The following is an 18,274-nucleotide window of genomic DNA, read 5'->3' as shown; positions in this document are numbered from 1 at the left end:
TATCTATATAGTGCCTGTTCCCTTACAGCCGCTCTAGAACTAGAATTTACTACCTTCAAATTCTACAAGATACCGACGCTGATGCCCAGATATTCCACTAAATGTTTTTGGGGATAGTCATGTAGAATCCAGGAAAATTGTACTTCTATTTGTAGCTACAACTGTGAATATCAGCTAGAGGGAAGACTCAAAGCCCCAGAGACAGTGTACTGTGCAATAAGACATACCCTTCTTTCTTGGATAAGCTTCCTGAAAAAGAGCTACTTTAAACGAGCGGCCAGTATATAGATACTTTATGGTGTACTCCTCTTCTATTGTCACTCAAATGGAAAGGAGCAGCAGCTAAATGTTAGACTGCAGGGCCTCCACAACTAGTGTGTGCATTTCTATGATTTATTTAGAAGATTCTTTTATATTCATGAAAAAGCTCTAAACCCGTGTTATTTAAGAATATAAGTTTAGTTTGAATATAATGAGCACACAACACACGCTCCTTTACATCCTATGCACATCACCAACACACACACACACAACACATATGCACACAGAACAAACGGATATGCATTCACACACAGCAGGATACACTCCCTGATTACATGAATAAACATGTGCTTAAATACTACAAGCACACATTCACATGTAACACAAACACACATGCACCACTGACACACACACAGTCTGGGATACAAGGACTGTTTCTTAAGAACAGAACATATGATGCAATTAGACTCCAAAAATTACATCATAGTACACCAAATGTCTTTATCTAAAAAGAAAACTGTTTTAGTTGTTTGTAACATAACTTACATGTCTATATGACTGTCTCACAAAACCAGAAGTGATCACAAGTGAAAGCCACAGCCCTAGCTAGAGATTGAAGTGAAAATGTGTAAACTAGGGTTTACTATGTTCACATTCTGTAAGATACCAACGCAGGTGCCCCAGATATTCCACTAACAGTCTTTAAGGATAGTCATATAGAATCCAGAAACATAGTATTTCTATTTGTAGCTACAACTGTGGCGATCAGCTAGATGGGAGCCCCAATGCCCCAGAGAAATGGTGTAATATGTTAAACTCAGGATATACAAATCTAAGAAAATAGGAAGTTGATCATGTCCATGCATGAGTATATCCCCCGTCCAGGATTTTACTTTACATTCTGGGGCTTGTAGTTTTCTTTATCACGATATGATTTCCGAACGTAAAGTATTAGAATGCAACATACTATTGTACTGCAAGTGTTACCAGACCTGGAACACTTGCAAGAGCCATGATCTAGTAACTTATGAAAGTAGACCCATATTTTCAACCGGTTTGTAGGGGGGAATTTGGGAGATTTTGCAGCCATCCACATTCAGTAGTCCCAGCTCCCATGATATAATTACCAGAAGTAAACAAGAAGCCTTGTTCGGTGGCCTGGGTAATGACTCCTTATGTTCAGGCTCAAGAAGGGCTGACCCAGGTCAATTCCTTTGCTACCTTCCCCCCTACTTCCCGCAGCCATAGGCTGCTTCGTCACACTACTGCTGTTCTCACTACTTCAGTATGCGATGATGAAATATTGCAAGTCTCACTCAGTAAAACTCCTATTTGGTCTTCAGTATTTTCCTGTTCTTGCAATCAGGGTTGCTCAGTGAAAAGCTAGTTTGTAATCTACTGATGAACATGCCCTGGCACAGTGAACTCAATCAGACTTAATGCAGGGCCCTGTACTGTCATTGACCTCAAATTAGGCTACATTAACTCCTGCTACGGTGCTGTGAAATGGACTAACAGTGGTAGCGAGCCATATTAAAAAAACATACTCCCAGTTACTCATAAGTATGAAACTGTGTTGCCCGCTTTAATTTACTGTCTTTATGTAAGCTCCCCCAGATAGTTATGGCTGTGTTTTGTTTTACTGTCCATCAACTGTGTTTTTTGCAATTTTCACCCCGAGTGGGCTGGGTATGCTCAGATGTGAGTCCCAGGCACTCCACACCACTGGAGTCAAGCTATCCAGGCTGAATGAAGGCTGATAGCCAGAAACCGGTCCTTGGATGCTTGATTCCGGTCTGGGAAAGACATGGCTTGGTAGTTCGGACTGGACTGTTCCCATGAGGCACAGGGTCAGAGCTGATTTGCATATAGCCAGTGTCTAACCCAGGGTGGTGTGGAGAGCAAAAAAAACGATGGATTTAGGCCCAGATCCTTGTACTGGGGTGAATGTATGACATTGTTCTACATTCTGTCCATCAACTTTGATTTTTGCAATTTTCACCCCGAGTGAGCTGGGTATGCTCAGACGTGAGTCCCAGGCTCTCCACACCACTGGAGTCAAGCTATCCAGGCTGAATGAAGGCTGATAGCCAGAAACCGGTCCTTGGATGCTTGATTCCGGTCTGGGAAAGACATGGCTTGGTTGTTCGGACTGGACTGTTCCCATGAGGCACAGGGTCAGAGCTGATTTGCATATAGCCAGTGTCTAACCCAGGGTGGTGTGGAGTGCAAAAAAACGATGGATTTAGGCCCAGATCCTTGTACTGGGGTGAATGTATGACATTGTTCTACATTCTGTCCATCAACTGTGTTTTTTGCAATTTTCACCCCGAGTGGGCTGGGTATGCTCAGACGTGAGTCCCAGGCTCTCCACACCACTGGAGTCAAGCTATCCAGGCTGAATGAAGACTGATAGCCAGAAACCGGTCCTTGGATGCTTGATTCCGGTCTGGGAAAGACATGGCTTGGTAGTTCGGACTGGACTGTTCCCATGAGGCACAGGGTCAGAACTGATTTGCATATAGCCAGTGTCTAACCCAGGGTGGTGTGGAGTGCAAGAAAACGATGGATTTAGGCCCAGATCCTTGTACTGGGGTGAATGTATGACATTGTTCTACTTTCTGTCCATCAACTGTGTTTTTTGTGTTTTGTTTTACATCATAAACCTTGCTGTGCATGGAAATGGGAAAAGTGAGACGGGCTATACTCTAAAAACTCAATGATGGCTTCCCAAGCTGCATAAACATTTGCCCTATGTTACTATTCAATTGTAAAACGTTGTTTCGTTACCATACATTACCATGTTAAAGCAGATCTATTAATATGATCCCCACTTTTTAGAGAAGGGCTCTCCTCCCTATTTAGAAAACCCAGAAAGACACCAGGAAAAACGATTTTACCAGTCAGAAACATCATGCCAGAAACATTTTGCTGTACTTTCAAACAGCATTTGACTAAAGAATTTTACAGCAAGGTACTTCAATGTGTTTTATTTCAGAATAAACCCTTTTCGAACAGACCTTTTTAGGTCTCGCCTACGACGAACGCGCTGAAAGCGCGTTCTCGTAAGTGAGAACTATAGTCGTCGTCTCAGCAGTCTGAGACCGACGAAGTGAGACAAGACCTGGCCGCGCGCAGCGTTTCTTCATAGGATAACGTTGTGCGCGCGGCCAGGTCTTGTCTCCACGGCATGCGAATGCAGACCGGATCGTGTCGCGCGCCTCTCTGGAATGCAGGGGGAGTCTGCAGAGAGGCGCGCGGCGCTGATAAACAGGCAAGAGGCGCATGTGGAATCCAAGAGGCGAGAAGCAAGAGGCGCATGTGGTTGGGGGGCACTGGTAAGTTAAGTTGGCTTTATAAATGCATTTGTCCTCCCACCTCGTGTCTCTTTGGACATGGATAATCCCAGTGTCTTTTAGTAAATAAAGTACATACAGTTCGAAGTAATCAACGTATAAAAATAGTTTCTGTGACGTCAGAGCTATCTTCCTCTCTTCACGCCCTTTGTTCTAAAGCAGGCCAGCGGCTGCTCTAGAATCCGTTCTCGTCATGTGTGACGGTGAAAGGTTTGTAGAAAGCACGAAACGAGTTCCTAAGTGGCGAGTTGCAGGCATACTTGTAATGACTTTAAGTTAATGAGAGCATTGTTTGCATGTTTACAGATGCTAACGTGCGCAAAGGAGTTTTCAGGCTTGATTTGATGCTGACTAGCCCTTTTCACCTTTGTAGATGCAAATGAGACCCGATCTGTTTATGTGAGGGACTTTTACCTTGAAAGCTTCCCACTTTTTTGTGGGTTTTGTTCTCCTGCCACTCCCGCCTAAACGTCCCTTTGTTCCTGTCCGCGCATATCTCTCAACAGAACAATACGTGAACTGTTTCCATCCATCTGTATTGACAAACTGTTTCTGCAACTGCCAATTCGCTGTGTGTCCCTGCGGGAGCAGCCTTTTCGTATTCCGTGTTTATGATGCTTAATCGGGCCGACCTATCAGTGTTGGCTCTTGCAGCGTATTAAAATAAGCGCAGAAGTAGAAAGGTTTGAAGGTCAGTGATAGCGCTGCCTGACTCACGCCGCCAGTAACGTCTTTAAATATATGCGGCCACGGACTGAACGGTTAGCCAACAATCCTATGCAATTCGCACACTTAAGCTTGTGCACTGCTTCTGTTGCTTTTTGCGCATGCATCCAGATGTGCTCATGCGCGGAAGAGCTTTCACGGGAAGTTTTTGCTCTCTTTGTTAACTAACTTAGCAAGCGTGACACGGTTCGACGTTAATAACATCCTGAGGCCTGGCTCCACAGCGCAGCTCTCTGCTGGACGTATCTTTAAAAATTCTTTCAAAATCAACTTAAAGGAGGCGTACCAGTCTTTCACCTCATGCTGTTGGCTCTGTGGGGTATTCTTCCGCCTCCCTCCGTGGTACTTACTGCTTGCATGACAGTGCTGTGTTGGGTAAATCAGAGCTTGTGATGCTAGGCAATTGTTAGACGGGGACCCTGAGGGTCGGCCGGACACTGAGGGAGAGATCCCCGAGGGGGACCGTCTCCGGTGATCGTACAGACAAGTTACCTCCCTCCCCACAAACAGGCACCACACCAAGTCGAGTTCAATGCTTTATATAAGGTTCTTAAGGCAAGGATATCAGCGATACAGGATATCTCGGACCCGGGGGTCCTCTCACTTCTAGTCTCTGTAGGGAAAGGGGGTAGCGGGACAGTCTTGGTACCGGATCGGTACAGGTAGTGGTAAGGGGCGAGCTCACAATCCTCGAGCTGGAGGGTCTGTGGATCGGGCCGCGGCAGCGCCAGCAGGCCAAGATGGTAGTCTCACAAGGCAGAGGGCCGCGGCAGCGCCAGCAGGCCAAGTCGATGGTTTCACAAGGCAGAGGGCCGCGGCAGCGCCAGCAGGCCAAGATGGTTTCACGAGGCAGAGGGCCGCGGCAGCGCCAGCAGGCCAAGATGGTTTCACTAGGCAGAGGGCCGCGGCAGCGCCAGCAGGCCAAGACGATGGTTTCACGAGGCAGAGGGCCGCGGCAGCGCCAGCAGGCCAAGATGGGTTCACGAGGCAGAGGGCCGCGGCAGCGCCAGCAGGCCAGTCACGGATGAGTTCTTCTCGGGTCTCTCGACTCCAGGATACAACTGCCTTCCTGGTCTGGCACTGCCCCAGTTATAGGTCTGGCCCCCTTTGATGTCCGGACCCTCGCGCCTGGGGGCCGGGAGGTCCGGGATGAGGGAGTCCAGACACCCAGCAGGGGGGTGGAGCCAGCACCCAGGGCGGCCGGGGGTGATCGACACCTGGCGGAGGGGAGCCGTTGACGATTCCTTCTCCCATTGATTTGCCAAGTGGTCACTCTGCCTCCTGGGGGGAGGTTGGTGCCCCGATGTCGGGGCCGGCCGGGCCCAGGGTTAGGGTCGAGTTGAGGCCACGCGGCCTCGTGCTGCAGTGCCCCAAGATGGCGGCCGGTTCGATGTCGTGGTGTGGATGGTGACCCGGGCCAGCTGGGTCCGGGGCTGGTGTCTTGTAGTGGAGGGATTGCAGGGTACTTCGGGTGGTCGTTTAGGGACTCTGGCTGGGGATGCAGGGAGAGCCAGGGTCCAGGTCCTACTGCGGGGAGGGGGGGCAGCCCGACCATGCGGCCTGTCCAACATGCGTCCCCCCCAGCTGAAGGCGGGGAGAGTCAGCCATCTTCCTGGGGACTCTCCTCGCTGAGGCGGAAAAAGCGTGACAGGCCGTCGGCGTTGGCGTGGTCCTGGCCTGGACGATGTTCCACCGTGAAGTCCATCCCCTGCAGGGAGATGGACCAGCGCAACAGCTTCGGGTTTTCCCCCCGCATTTGCATCAGCCATTGCAGGGGTCGGTGGTCTGTTTGCACCCGGAAGTGGGTGCCGAAGAGGTATGGCCGGAGCTTCTTGAGTGCCCAGACTACGGCGAAGGCCTCTCTCTCAATGGTGCTCCAGCGCTGTTCTCGGGGCAAGAGGCGTCTGCTGATGAAGACCACCGGATGGTCGACCCCTTCGGCGTTGAGTTGGGAGAGGACGGCCCCCACACCATGATCGGAGGCGTCCGTCTGCACAATGAATTCCCGGCTGTAGTCGGGAGCCTGGAGCACGGGGGCCGTGCACATGGCGGTCTTTAGTTTCTCGAAGGCCGATTGGCAGTCCAGGGTCCAGTTGACGGTTTTGGGGCCCTTTTTGGAGGTGAGCTCTGTGAGGGGCCCCACGATGCTGCCATAGTCCTTCACGAACCGCCGGTAGTATCCGGTGAGCCCCAGGAAGGCCCGGACCTCCGTTTGGGTCGTAGGGGGTTGCCAGGCCTGGATGGCAGCAATCTTGAGTTGGAGAGGAGCCACTAGCCCGCTTCCCACTTGGTGTCCCAGGTAGGTCACGGACCCTTGGCCAACCTGGCACTTGCTGGCCTTGATGGTGAGCCCGGCTTGCTGGAGGGCGTGTAGAACCTCCCGCAGGTGGCGGAGGTGGTCGGTCCACTGGTGGCTGTACACAGCAATGTCGTCCAGGTAGGCGGCGCTGAAGTCTTCCAGGCCCGCCAGTACCTGGTTTACCAGCCGTTGGAACGTGGCCGGGGCGTTTTTCATGCCGAAGGGCATGACTTTAAAGTGGTAGTGCCCGTCTGGGGTAGAGAAGGCGGATCGTTCTTGGGCCCGAGGGGTGAGGCCGATCTGCCAGTAGCCCGCTGTTAGGTCGAAGATGCTCAGGTAGCGGGCGGCCCCCATCCGGTCAATTAGCTCGTCGGCCCGGGGGATGGGATGAGCGTCGGTCCTGGTAACTGCATTCAGCCCCCGATAGTCCACGCAGAACCGGAGCTCAGGGGCAACGCCCGGGGCGGCCGCCTTGGGAACCAGGACGACTGGGCTTGCCCAGGGGCTGTCTGAGGGTTCGATCACTCCCAGGGTCAGCATTTTGGACACCTCGGTCTGGATGCAGGCTCGTACCCGGTCTGGTACGCGGTATGCCCGGTGTCGGATAGGAGGGCTGTCCCCGGTGTCCACATCGTGGAGGCACCAGGGGGTGACTCCGGGGGTGAGGGAGAACAGGGAGGCGAACCGCCTCAGGAGCGTTTGGCAGTCTTGGCGTTGCTCCGGGGACAGGGCCTCGGAGAGCTGGACCCCTTCCACTGAGCCATCCTGCTCGAAGGCCCTCAGTAAGTCCGGAAGGGGTTCGGAGTCTTCTTCTGTCCCATTATCGGTAGCCATCAGGAGGCTGAGCTCGGATCGCACAAAATGGGGTTTTAGCCTGTTGGCATGGAGGACCCGTAGGGGGTTCCGGGCAGTCTCCATGTCGATTAAATAGGTGACGGGCCCTTTGCGTTCGATTACCTTGAAGGGCCCGGACCATCGGTCTTGGAGTGCACAGGGTTCAACCGGGGACATCACCCAGACCTGTTGTCCCGGTTCGAACTCAATGGAGGACGCGTGCTGATCGTACCACCTCTTCATGTCCTCCTGACTGGCCTCGAGATTGGCTTTGGCGGTGTCTCGGAACTGCCGGGTCTGGTTGCGGAGAGCCAGGAGGTACCTGTAGATGTCCGGGGGAGTTTTCTGGGGAGGCTGCTCCCAACCTTCCTTGACTAGGCTGAGGGGGCCCCGGACGGGGTGCCCGTACAGGAGTTCAAATGGGCTGAAGCCGAGGGACTTCTGCGGGACCTCCCGATAGGCAAACAGGAGGCAGGGAAGTAGCACGTCCCACTGGCGTCGAAGGGGTTCTTCTAGGCCCATAATCATCCCCTTGAGGGTGCGGTTGAACCTCTCGACCAGTCCGTTTCCTTGCGGGTGATAGGGGGTCGTGAATTTGTAGGTGACCCCGCATTGTTGCCAAAGAGACTTCATATATCTGGAGATAAAGTTCGTGCCCCTGTCACTGACGACCTCCCGGGGGAACCCCACCCGGGAGAAGATCCCCATCAGGGCCCGGCCCACCACGGGGGCCGTCACCGTCCGAAGAGGGATGGCCTCGGGATAGCGGGTGGCGTGGTCTACGAGGACCAGGATGAACCGGTGTCCTTGGGCTGTTCGAGGGTCGAGGGGCCCCACAATGTCTATTCCCACTCGTTCAAACGGGGTGGTGACGACAGGAAAGGGTTGCAATGGTGCTTTGATTTTTCGGCCACTTTTTCCGCTGGCCTGGCAGGTGGGGCAGGCCTTGCAGTGGTTGGTGACATCCTTTCGCATGTGGGGCCAGAAAAAATGGGTCACCAGGCGGTCGTAGGTTTTATCCTGCCCCAGGTGTCCGGCAAGGGGGACATCGTGGGCTAAGTTCAGGAGGAAGTCTCGGAAGCGAAGGGGCACCATCAGCACCCGACTGGCCCCTAGTTCCGCCACTTTCTGCTCGCTGTAGAGCAGGTCTTGGTCCCAGTAGATCCAGTGGGCCCCCGAGGTATCCCCGGTGCTCTGGGCCAGGGCTTGCTGCCGGAGTCCTTCGAGAGAGGGACAGGTTTTCTGTTCGGCCCGGAATTGTTCCTGCGTGGGGCCTCCCTCCTGCCGCCATTGTGCCAGGTCAGGGACGTCCCGAAGCTGGTCGGATCCTTCTTCGGTTTGGGTCAATGGACTGGCTCCTGGGGCGGCCTCCTCTGGGATGAGCGCGGGAGGAGGTTCTGGCCACTCGGGCTCTTCTGGGCTGGGGACCGCGCGGGCGGTCATGGACCGGGTCGTGACGCAGACCCATTCGGGGAGGCCAAGCATCCCCAGGTGCTCTCTCCGTTCGACAGCTGCCCATGGAGAGCTTTCATGGTCGTTTCCTAGGAGGCAGTCCACGGGGGCATCATCGCGGACAGTTACTTTTAACATCCCTGTTACTCCTCCCCACTCGAAGGGGACGCAGGCCATGTGGCATAGGCTTTCGGAGTTGTCGGCCGATCGGACAGGGCAAAGAATGTTCGGCAAGATTTGGTCGGGAGTGACGAGGTGGCGTCGGACCGCCGTTACACTGGCCCCGGTGTCGCGGAGGGCTTCCGCCCGGCGGCCATTAATGTTGACCCATTGACCGTACTTCTGGGTGTTGGCGGGAAGGGGGGCCCGCGGAATCATGTCTCTCTCCCCTAAGCAGACCAGTGCCATGGCGGCGGGCGCCCATTCAGAGGGATCGGTCTCGTACTCTTCTTGGTCTTCCGGGATTAGTTCTTCCCCTAGGGCCGCCGCTGCAACTTGGCGGGGGGTAGTGTTCGGATTCTTTGGGCAGTTGGGATCACTGGCGTAGTGGCCGGGTCGCTGGCACCTGTGGCACGTAATGTTGGCCCGGAAACCGGCCCGGACGGCAGGGCTTCCTCGGCCAACCGGGGTCGAGGGGTTTCTGGGGGGTGACGAGGGGCCGGGGTCTCTCCCCCGACCCTGACTCCCTCCTCCCCCTCGGGGGCGATACGGTCTGGATAATTCGCTGGGTGCGTTCCGGCCAACTCGGGTGCTTTCCCACCGGTCGGCTTCGACGGCGAGTTGTCGAGGGTCGGTTAGCTTACTGTCCAGGAGGTGTTGCCGGAGCTCCACGAAGCAGTTGTTCGACAGGTGTTCCCATACGATAAGGTCAAAGAGTTGTTCGTAGGTGGTTACTTTGTTGCCCTTGATCCACCCCTCGAAGGCTCGGCTAAAAAAGTTCACGTACTCCACCCAAGTTGTACCCGGAATCCGTTTGCAGTCGCGGAACCGTTGGCGGTACATCTCAGGTGTGAGCCCGTATCGAGTGAGGAGGGCGGCCTTCATGTGGTCGTAGGAGGTCATCAGCTGGTCCGGGAGTTGCAGCAGGGCGTCCCGCCCTTCGTTGACAAACCTCCCCCATAATCCGGCTCCCCAATCGCTTCGGGGAATCCGGTGGGAGGTCATTGCCACCTCATAGGCTTTAAACCACTGCTGTATATCATCGTTCTTGTGGTATTCCCGGATGACATCTTTGGGGATGTGAACCTTGGGTTCGGTCGAGGCAGACGGGGTCGGTCGTTCGGGGAGCCCGAGGTCTTTATTCTGTTTCTGGATCTCCAGTGCTTTGAGATCGCGCTCATGTTCGTACTCTAGTTTCTTTTCCTCTAGCTCTCTCTGTCTTTGCTTGTCTTCTCGCTCTTCCTTGAGCCGTAAGTGTTCCAGGGTTATTTTTTGTTCGGCCAGCTTGAGTTCTCCATCCAAGCGAAGTCGGGCTAGTTCTAATTCGTGGAGTCTGGTTTTTTCTCTTTCTCGGATCTCTTCCAGGGAGAGACCCGCTCTTTCTTTAGTTGGTGCGGGGCTCGTTTCGGTCGTTTGTGTTCGGGGTACGGCCGTACCCGTTTCCGCCCAGGCTTCTAGGGCTCGTTTGAAGTCTTCCTTCGTACTCAGACCCGTGGTTGGGAGACCAAGTTCCATGCAATATTGCTTCAGTTCTCGGTGGTTGTAGTCTTCCAATTTTTCCATCTGGAATTTCTCCGTTGTTCCGCTCTCTGTTGTCATGGTGGTCGTGTGTCGTGGGTCGGGTGACTTTCTGTACGATTATGCGTAGGTTCGGATCCCGTCGCTGGCCACCAATGTTAGACGGGGACCCTGAGGGTCGGCCGGACACTGAGGGAGAGATCCCCGAGGGGGACCGTCTCCGGTGATCGTACAGACAAGTTACCTCCCTCCCCACAAACAGGCACCACACCAAGTCGAGTTCAATGCTTTATATAAGGTTCTTAAGGCAAGGATATCAGCGATACAGGATATCTCGGACCCAGGGGTCCTCTCACTTCTAGTCTCTGTAGGGAAAGGGGGTAGCGGGACAGTCTTGGTACCGGATCGGTACAGGTAGTGGTAAGGGGCGAGCTCACAATCCTCGAGCTGGAGGGTCTGTGGATCGGGCCGCGGCAGCGCCAGCAGGCCAAGATGGTAGTCTCACAAGGCAGAGGGCCGCGGCAGCGCCAGCAGGCCAAGTCGATGGTTTCACAAGGCAGAGGGCCGCGGCAGCGCCAGCAGGCCAAGATGGTTTCACGAGGCAGAGGGCCGCGGCAGCGCCAGCAGGCCAAGATGGTTTCACTAGGCAGAGGGCCGCGGCAGCGCCAGCAGGCCAAGACGATGGTTTCACGAGGCAGAGGGCCGCGGCAGCGCCAGCAGGCCAAGATGGGTTCACGAGGCAGAGGGCCGCGGCAGCGCCAGCAGGCCAGTCACGGATGAGTTCTTCTCGGGTCTCTCGACTCCAGGATACAACTGCCTTCCTGGTCTGGCACTGCCCCAGTTATAGGTCTGGCCCCCTTTGATGTCCGGACCCTCGCGCCTGGGGGCCGGGAGGTCCGGGATGAGGGAGTCCAGACACCCAGCAGGGGGGTGGAGCCAGCACCCAGGGCGGCCGGGGGTGATCGACACCTGGCGGAGGGGAGCCGTTGACGATTCCTTCTCCCATTGATTTGCCAAGTGGTCACTCTGCCTCCTGGGGGGAGGTTGGTGCCCCGATGTCGGGGCCGGCCGGGCCCAGGGTTAGGGTCGAGTTGAGGCCACGCGGCCTCGTGCTGCAGTGCCCCAAGATGGCGGCCGGTTCGATGTCGTGGTGTGGATGGTGACCCGGGCCAGCTGGGTCCGGGGCTGGTGTCTTGTAGTGGAGGGATTGCAGGGTACTTCGGGTGGTCGTTTAGGGACTCTGGCTGGGGATGCAGGGAGAGCCAGGGTCCAGGTCCTACTGCGGGGAGGGGGGGCAGCCCGACCATGCGGCCTGTCCAACAGCAATTCTTGATCGCGCTCATGCCAGGAGTCTTCCACAACACTCTTGCACATGACTTTGAGCCGAGGCTGCGGCATAGATTTACCAACGGAATCGTTTAAATTTACTAACAGGCCCAAAGTATTTTCACCACGCAGAAGTCAGCGACTGATATGCAAATTACCTTGTAACATGAGGCACGTAGGTGTACCAAGTGCTCTATGAAAGTGCTATAAGACTTGCCATTTAATAATAATAATGCCATTTATTTATCGGTTTTCAAAACCAACACATAAATAAAATAATTGTCATTTACAATGCCTATAGCTCTAACTTTTGCTAAGGCGAGACCGTTGCATTGTGAATGCTTGTTTTGGTTGTTGTTAATGCAGCCCTATGATTAAGTCTTTGACACATGGGAGGATTCATAATTGATCTTTTAGCCACTGAATATGTTGAATTCAGATGCAAGTCTAATTTCGAAGCTACAAAGTTTCCATTGGTTCTAAACTAAAGGATTATTTAAAATTAAATGAATAAATAATGATTTAAATATGAATAAATCAAGCTTAAGAATTAGAGGGCATAGACTTTTTGGGACAATGCTATATTAGTGTTAAGTTGACGGATAAATGAGGGACAGTTGTTGCAATGAACACTAGCTTATAACGCTGAAACATTAGTGATCATACAAGAGACATGAACACTTGCCTTGAAACATTGCAGGTTCTAACGTTAGAAAAAAATATATAGAGAAAATACAACAAGCTCCGGTACAGGTCGGGTATGTCCCAAAGCAAAACCGTCATTCATACAAGATCATCCAGGAATTCTGATTCTTCGCATGCTGCCAAAAATATATGAATACCTCCGGGATCCATCCTACTGATCTGTAGTTTTTGTAATCAGCAATATTGACAACTTTTAGGGGAATATGTAGTTGAAAATATTCTGCAACAAATATGATGCTCGCATTTGATACATTGCTTTTTAGGTCTCGGCTAGCGTAGGCTGCGCTTGCGCAGTGTCGCTGGCGAGATTTTATGTTTTCTAGTAGTAAGGCTTAAACCCGCCCCTCTTCTCCATTGGCTGGCTTCCTAAACGACGGCCAGCCATTGGAGAAGAGGTTTATCTGTCAATTTAAGCCCCGTCTTTTTCGGACTGGGGGCGTGTTTTTTCGGTTCTTTCTCTCTGTGACGTCTTTAGTCAATCAAAAAAACATGCCCCCCAGTCTGAAAAGGACGGGGCTTGTTAATATTTGCATTAAGCGCGCTTTTCTGCCTGTTCTGCTCGTGCAACAGTGACCCGCTGCAGTATTTAACTAGTGCCTGGTAATGTAGGCCCTGCTTTGAGTTTGGCATACCCTTGAATTATTTATCCCGTAACTTAGCCTAAGAAGAGATCTGCTGCTTCTGTCTGGCAATGCTCGGGCAAAGTTTCGTTTCCGGTAAGAGCAGAAGAGCAGGGAATACACGATTCCGAGGGGATACCCGATATGACATAACACCGGTAGATGTCAATGGCCTCTGTGAAAACGGGACAGAGGAAACGTCTCCCAACTCGCGCTCACGACTAAAAAGTAAACTTAGGCTCCGCCCTGCAAGCAGTTTCTGAAGCGCGCGACTTCGCCGAGAATCACTCGGCCTTTGTTTGCATCACGACTATGTCACCTCCTGCGACCCACCCCTTCCTTCGCTGCTCCCTAGCACCAACCAAGGTTTCCAACCCGGGTGTAGGCCCTAGGTGGTTCCACCGTAGCAGAGTACCCAGGGCTGAGGCTAGTTTCTGCGGCTGCCGCCTGGACGGTTTCCTCTGCATTCGCGAGCTTGGGCCTGCAGAGAGGAGGGTAAGTGTTAGTTTCAACTGCAGAGTTGCCGGTCGCTGCACAGGGGTGGAACGTTGCCGCCTCCTGTTCCACACCTGCCGGTCCGCTGCTGCTGGGCGGAGGTGCATCCTTTCTTGATGTCACACTAGGGCTGCCCCAGGTTGGGCACTTCAGAACTGGGACTGAACTAACCCCAAACGTTGCACCCACTGAGGTTGCTGTGAAGGGTTTCTTGTTATCACCACACTTAGCCTTCTGCGGTTTTGGATGGACAATTACTGAGCTATACCGCAACCACTCAAGTACGGGGAGCTTAAGGAGGGGATGGAACCGGATTGCCCTTCAGCCCCAAAACCCAGTCAGTGTTCATGTCCCTGCAGTGATGGCTGTCTTTGATTGACCCACTGCTCCTTTGGAGTGATTGGGGGGCTGGGGGCGGAGGGGGCCTAGCATTGCACCGATCTCTAAGCGAGGAATGGCTAGTTCTTACTACGGAACTGAAACCAGCAGCTCTCGGGCTTGGGCGGCATCTCTCACAACACGTGGTAATGCTATGCAAATATTGGCACTACTTGCGAAGACAGGGAAGCACTGATTCTTTTTAGTTGTTAACAGTTGCACAGGAAATTTGGCCCTGGTCATAGCATGGACACAGAACTCTTCTGTTGGAACATATGCCAGTGATTGACTTTGTAGAGATCTGCTAAGCAGAGATCAGAATACTGCCAAGTGGCGATGAAGTCAACAATCTACAATAATACTTTAACAAGAGGGGTACAACAACCATAGATGTGTTTGCCACACAACAAAATCCCAAAACTATGCCTCCAGGCCCTGGAGAATGTTCTCTGAATCCGTTGTTCAGGGGCGTTTGCCCAAGCTTTTCACCCTCTACCTTTATTTCTGTCTGTTGTTAGGAAAACCTGTCACAAACAAGTGGTCATAAGTGTTATTGCCCAAACATTGGCATGACAACCTTGGCTTCCTCTTCTCATTTAAAAGTCATTAAATGTGTTCATAAATCTGCCAGCACATTATAATTTGAAACCCTGCAAACAGAGTATTGGATCTCATTCGCATTAAACTTAGTAGTTTGGCGTTGGCATTTAAAATAAAAAAAATGGCTAGTTGCAAATGCCTAAAAAATGCATTAGTATACTTAAACTAGGTCACTGTCTTGCAACAAGGTCATGCTCTGCTGCCACGTGCAGACACTTTATAAACTAATGCATCAGATATTATTCAGTGTGTGCTGAGTCCTTAACAATCTGGATTAGCTTATACATTCTTTCATGTGCATAGCAATGGCCATATATTTAAAAGGTAAGAAAATACTCTGTTTTCTTCCTGTAATCAGGGCTTTCATGGAAGGACTTAAAAGGATCAGCCCCAACTTCTGGGATCGGGATGCTATCTTGCAAGCAGCCCGCTCTGGGCCGCCTCTTCTCCTGGATAACACTCGCATCTCGATGTTCCCGGATTTCACAGTGAGGGTGCAGGCGAGGCGACGCAGCTTTCTGGAGGTCAAAAAGGCACTACGTGATAAAGGCATCAAGTACTCCATGCTCTTCCCTGCAAAGCTGCCCGTCGAAATGGATGGCAAAGCTTGGTTCTTTCTTTCGCCGGATGAAGTGTGGGACTGGCTAGAGGGCTGGCGCCGGGTCGGGGGCTCTCCACGAGACCGAGTTGTACCAGAGGAGCAGCCGCGTGGGGACCACATGCCGGGAAGCCAAGAACTGTTCACTGGAACGAACAACGATGAGGAGTGACATCTCCCTACTACGTGGGGAATACTTTTTGGCTGCTGTAGAGTGTTGTTTTACCGGCCCTGTTCTGTTTGCTGCTGTTATTGGGGGCGGCGGGCTTCCGTGTTTCATCGATCTTTGCTCCTGAGAAGTCTTTCCTTCGGCCCCGATCGGGCCGCACCGGCTGAATGACGAGTAACTTTTCTAATATGTGGATGTTGCACGTAGTTCAGTTGTAGGCTTACACATATATATTATTTACACTGGTTTTAAGTGTCGGGCGAGTGGCACTAACGGCTCACCAGGTACCCCGATCATGGTTGGGAGGGCGACAGGCACTCTGCCTAGTTGGGGAGTGGATAGTTCTGAATCCGCGGGCAGGGAAGCAGGGTGGGGGGGTGGGGGGTTGGGGGATGGGGAGGTACGATTGGGTATTGTTGTTGTGTTTGTTTCTTTGTATCCTTAGCAGTTTCCGTTTCTGTCACGTAGCGTTGCTCCTCCTGGGTCTACCACAGATGTATGCGCCACCATGGGTGTTGCCTTGTTTTTGTCCTACTCCTATGCCTCGCTTGCTCCCGACACCCCGATGGTCTGGGCAACCCCCCTTTATTTTTCCATTTCTCCTTTCATGTATTCCACCTGAGCCACCACTATGACGCAGTTCCTCACTAGAACCCTAATGGTTTTGTCCTGGAATGTTAATGGGCTGGGACACAAGATTAAGAGAAGCATAGTCCTCCAATTTCTAAGGCGCCACTACCCCGATATCGTCCTGTTGCAGGAGACGCACCTGGTGGGTAATACCTGTCAAGCTCTTCAGAGAGGAGGTTACAATTTGCTGGCTCACGCGGGGTTCACTTCCGGATCCCGCGGCACTGGTATTCTGGTTAGGAAGAGCCTCGCACTCACTCACTCAAGGACATGGGTTTACCCATTGGGCCGCTTTGCTGTGGTTGAGGCCACTTGGGAGGGGCATCCCCTGAACATAGTCTCTGTTTATCTTCCACCTACACTGGTCCGAGACTCCCTTAAAGAGCTGGGTGCTTTGCTATTGAGCCTTCACGTGGGCACAGTCCTGATAGGAGGGGATTTTAATACCACAATGTGTGATGACCTAGATCGCAGACCTAAGCGTAGCTCCCACCGGCTGAGCTCAGACTTGTCCGACTTCACGCACGCCATGGGGCTAGAAGACATTTGGCGTCATCACTACCCAGATATGCCATATTTCACACATTATTCCAACGCACACAATAGTATGTCTAGGATTGACTATTTATTCTGTCCCACTACAGATATTGGCAGATTCATTCGCCCGAAAGGTCTTCCACAAGGAATTTTCCGAAAACTCACCCCTTAGTGTAGAATTAACCTATCATCGCCAATACACGAGAGGTCCCATTGTCATAAACCCCTGGCTTATGCAGATCCCTGTTATTAAAGACGCCTTAGAGGAGCACACTGAACTTTATTTTGCTGAAAACTTCGGCTCGGTGGACTCGGCGATTACACTCTGGGAGGCATATTTAGCGGTAATAAAGGGCGAGGCATTGGCTCTTAAAATGGGTTACCTACGGAAGCATAGGGAACAGCTCCTTCAGGCTGAGTCTGACCTCCTCCGCCTTGAGACAGCCCATAACGCAGCCCTCTCGGATGACACCGCTTGCCGTCTCCGTATCCAGCAATTAGCTTACAAAGCGGTAGCACAGGAGAAGGTACAGGCACGACTGCTTCACACGCGCCACCGTATATACGAATTTGGGGATAGTGCCGGAAAAATGCTTGCGTGGCTGGAACGGCGTGAGCAGGGATCCAGATGGTTGTCATCCATCACTAGACCAGACGGCTCCACTGTTGTGGATCCACATGACATCGCAGAAGCTTTTGCCGACCATTTGGAGCGCGTTTACACTGCTGGCACATGCTACTCACCAGCGGAGTCCAGACAGCTTCTGGATGAAATGCGACTCCCTGTTATCTCAGACGCCGACAAAGAGGCCTTGGACGCCGACCTCACAGTAGGGGAGCTCACCACGGCGCACTTTTCCGTTAACTCCGGTAGGGCTATGGGCCCCGATGGGGTCCCCATCGAATTCCTGAAGGGCATGGTCCCAGACATTGTTCCCCATCTTCGAAATATGTTTTGGAATGCAGTGACAACGGCATTCTTCCGCTTGATCAAAGGTTGGCCTCCATTGCGTTCATCCATAAGCCAAATAAATCACCCACCGACTGCAGCTCTTACCGACCGATCTCCCTAATTAGTGCGGTGGCAAAGATTTTGGCTAAGCTGCTAGCGAATCGCCTCCTTCTGGTGCTTCCCTCCCTCATACATGACGACCAGTCTGGTTTCCTCCCAGGCCGCAACACGGCCTTAAATCTACGCAGAGTTCATAATGTCATGAGTCGCCAATCCATGATACAGCAAGATGCGGCCATTTTGTCCCTCAATGCCACAATGGCGTTTGATTAGATCGAATGGACCTATCTTTTTGAGGTGCTGCTCCGCTTTGGTTTCGGACCCCATTTCATTGGTTGGGTGCGGCTCCTATACACGGAACCTCTGAGCCAAGTCCGGGTTAACAACCACACGTCTCGTCGCGTTCGCCTCCACAGGGGGACCATACAAGGCTGCCCCTTGTCCCCGCTGCTGTTCGCCCTCACTCTTGAACCCCTAGCCCATTGGGTCCGTACAGGTGTCTCCATCAGAGGCCTGTACTGGAACGATGACATAACGGACAAAATTTGCCTGTACGCTGACGACCTCCTGGTGTACGTGTCCTCCCCCCCCCCCAATCC

At 52.6% G+C, this 18,274-nt stretch overlaps 1 protein-coding gene across 2 annotated transcripts in view; it reads left to right on the top strand.

Annotated features, from left to right (window-relative positions):
* DIS3L (DIS3 like exosome 3'-5' exoribonuclease) overlaps positions 1-18,274 on the top strand; it is a 294,015-nt gene that overhangs the window by 184,523 nt on the left and 91,218 nt on the right. The gene's annotated exons all lie outside the window — the stretch shown is intronic.

The sequence above is a fragment of the Lissotriton helveticus genome, chromosome 3_1 (assembly GCF_964261635.1).
Source record: "Lissotriton helveticus chromosome 3_1, aLisHel1.1, whole genome shotgun sequence".
Lineage (NCBI taxonomy): Eukaryota > Metazoa > Chordata > Amphibia > Caudata > Salamandridae > Lissotriton > Lissotriton helveticus.
Note: the sequence above shows the minus strand (reverse complement) of the source record. Positions and strands in the feature narration are given on the sequence as shown.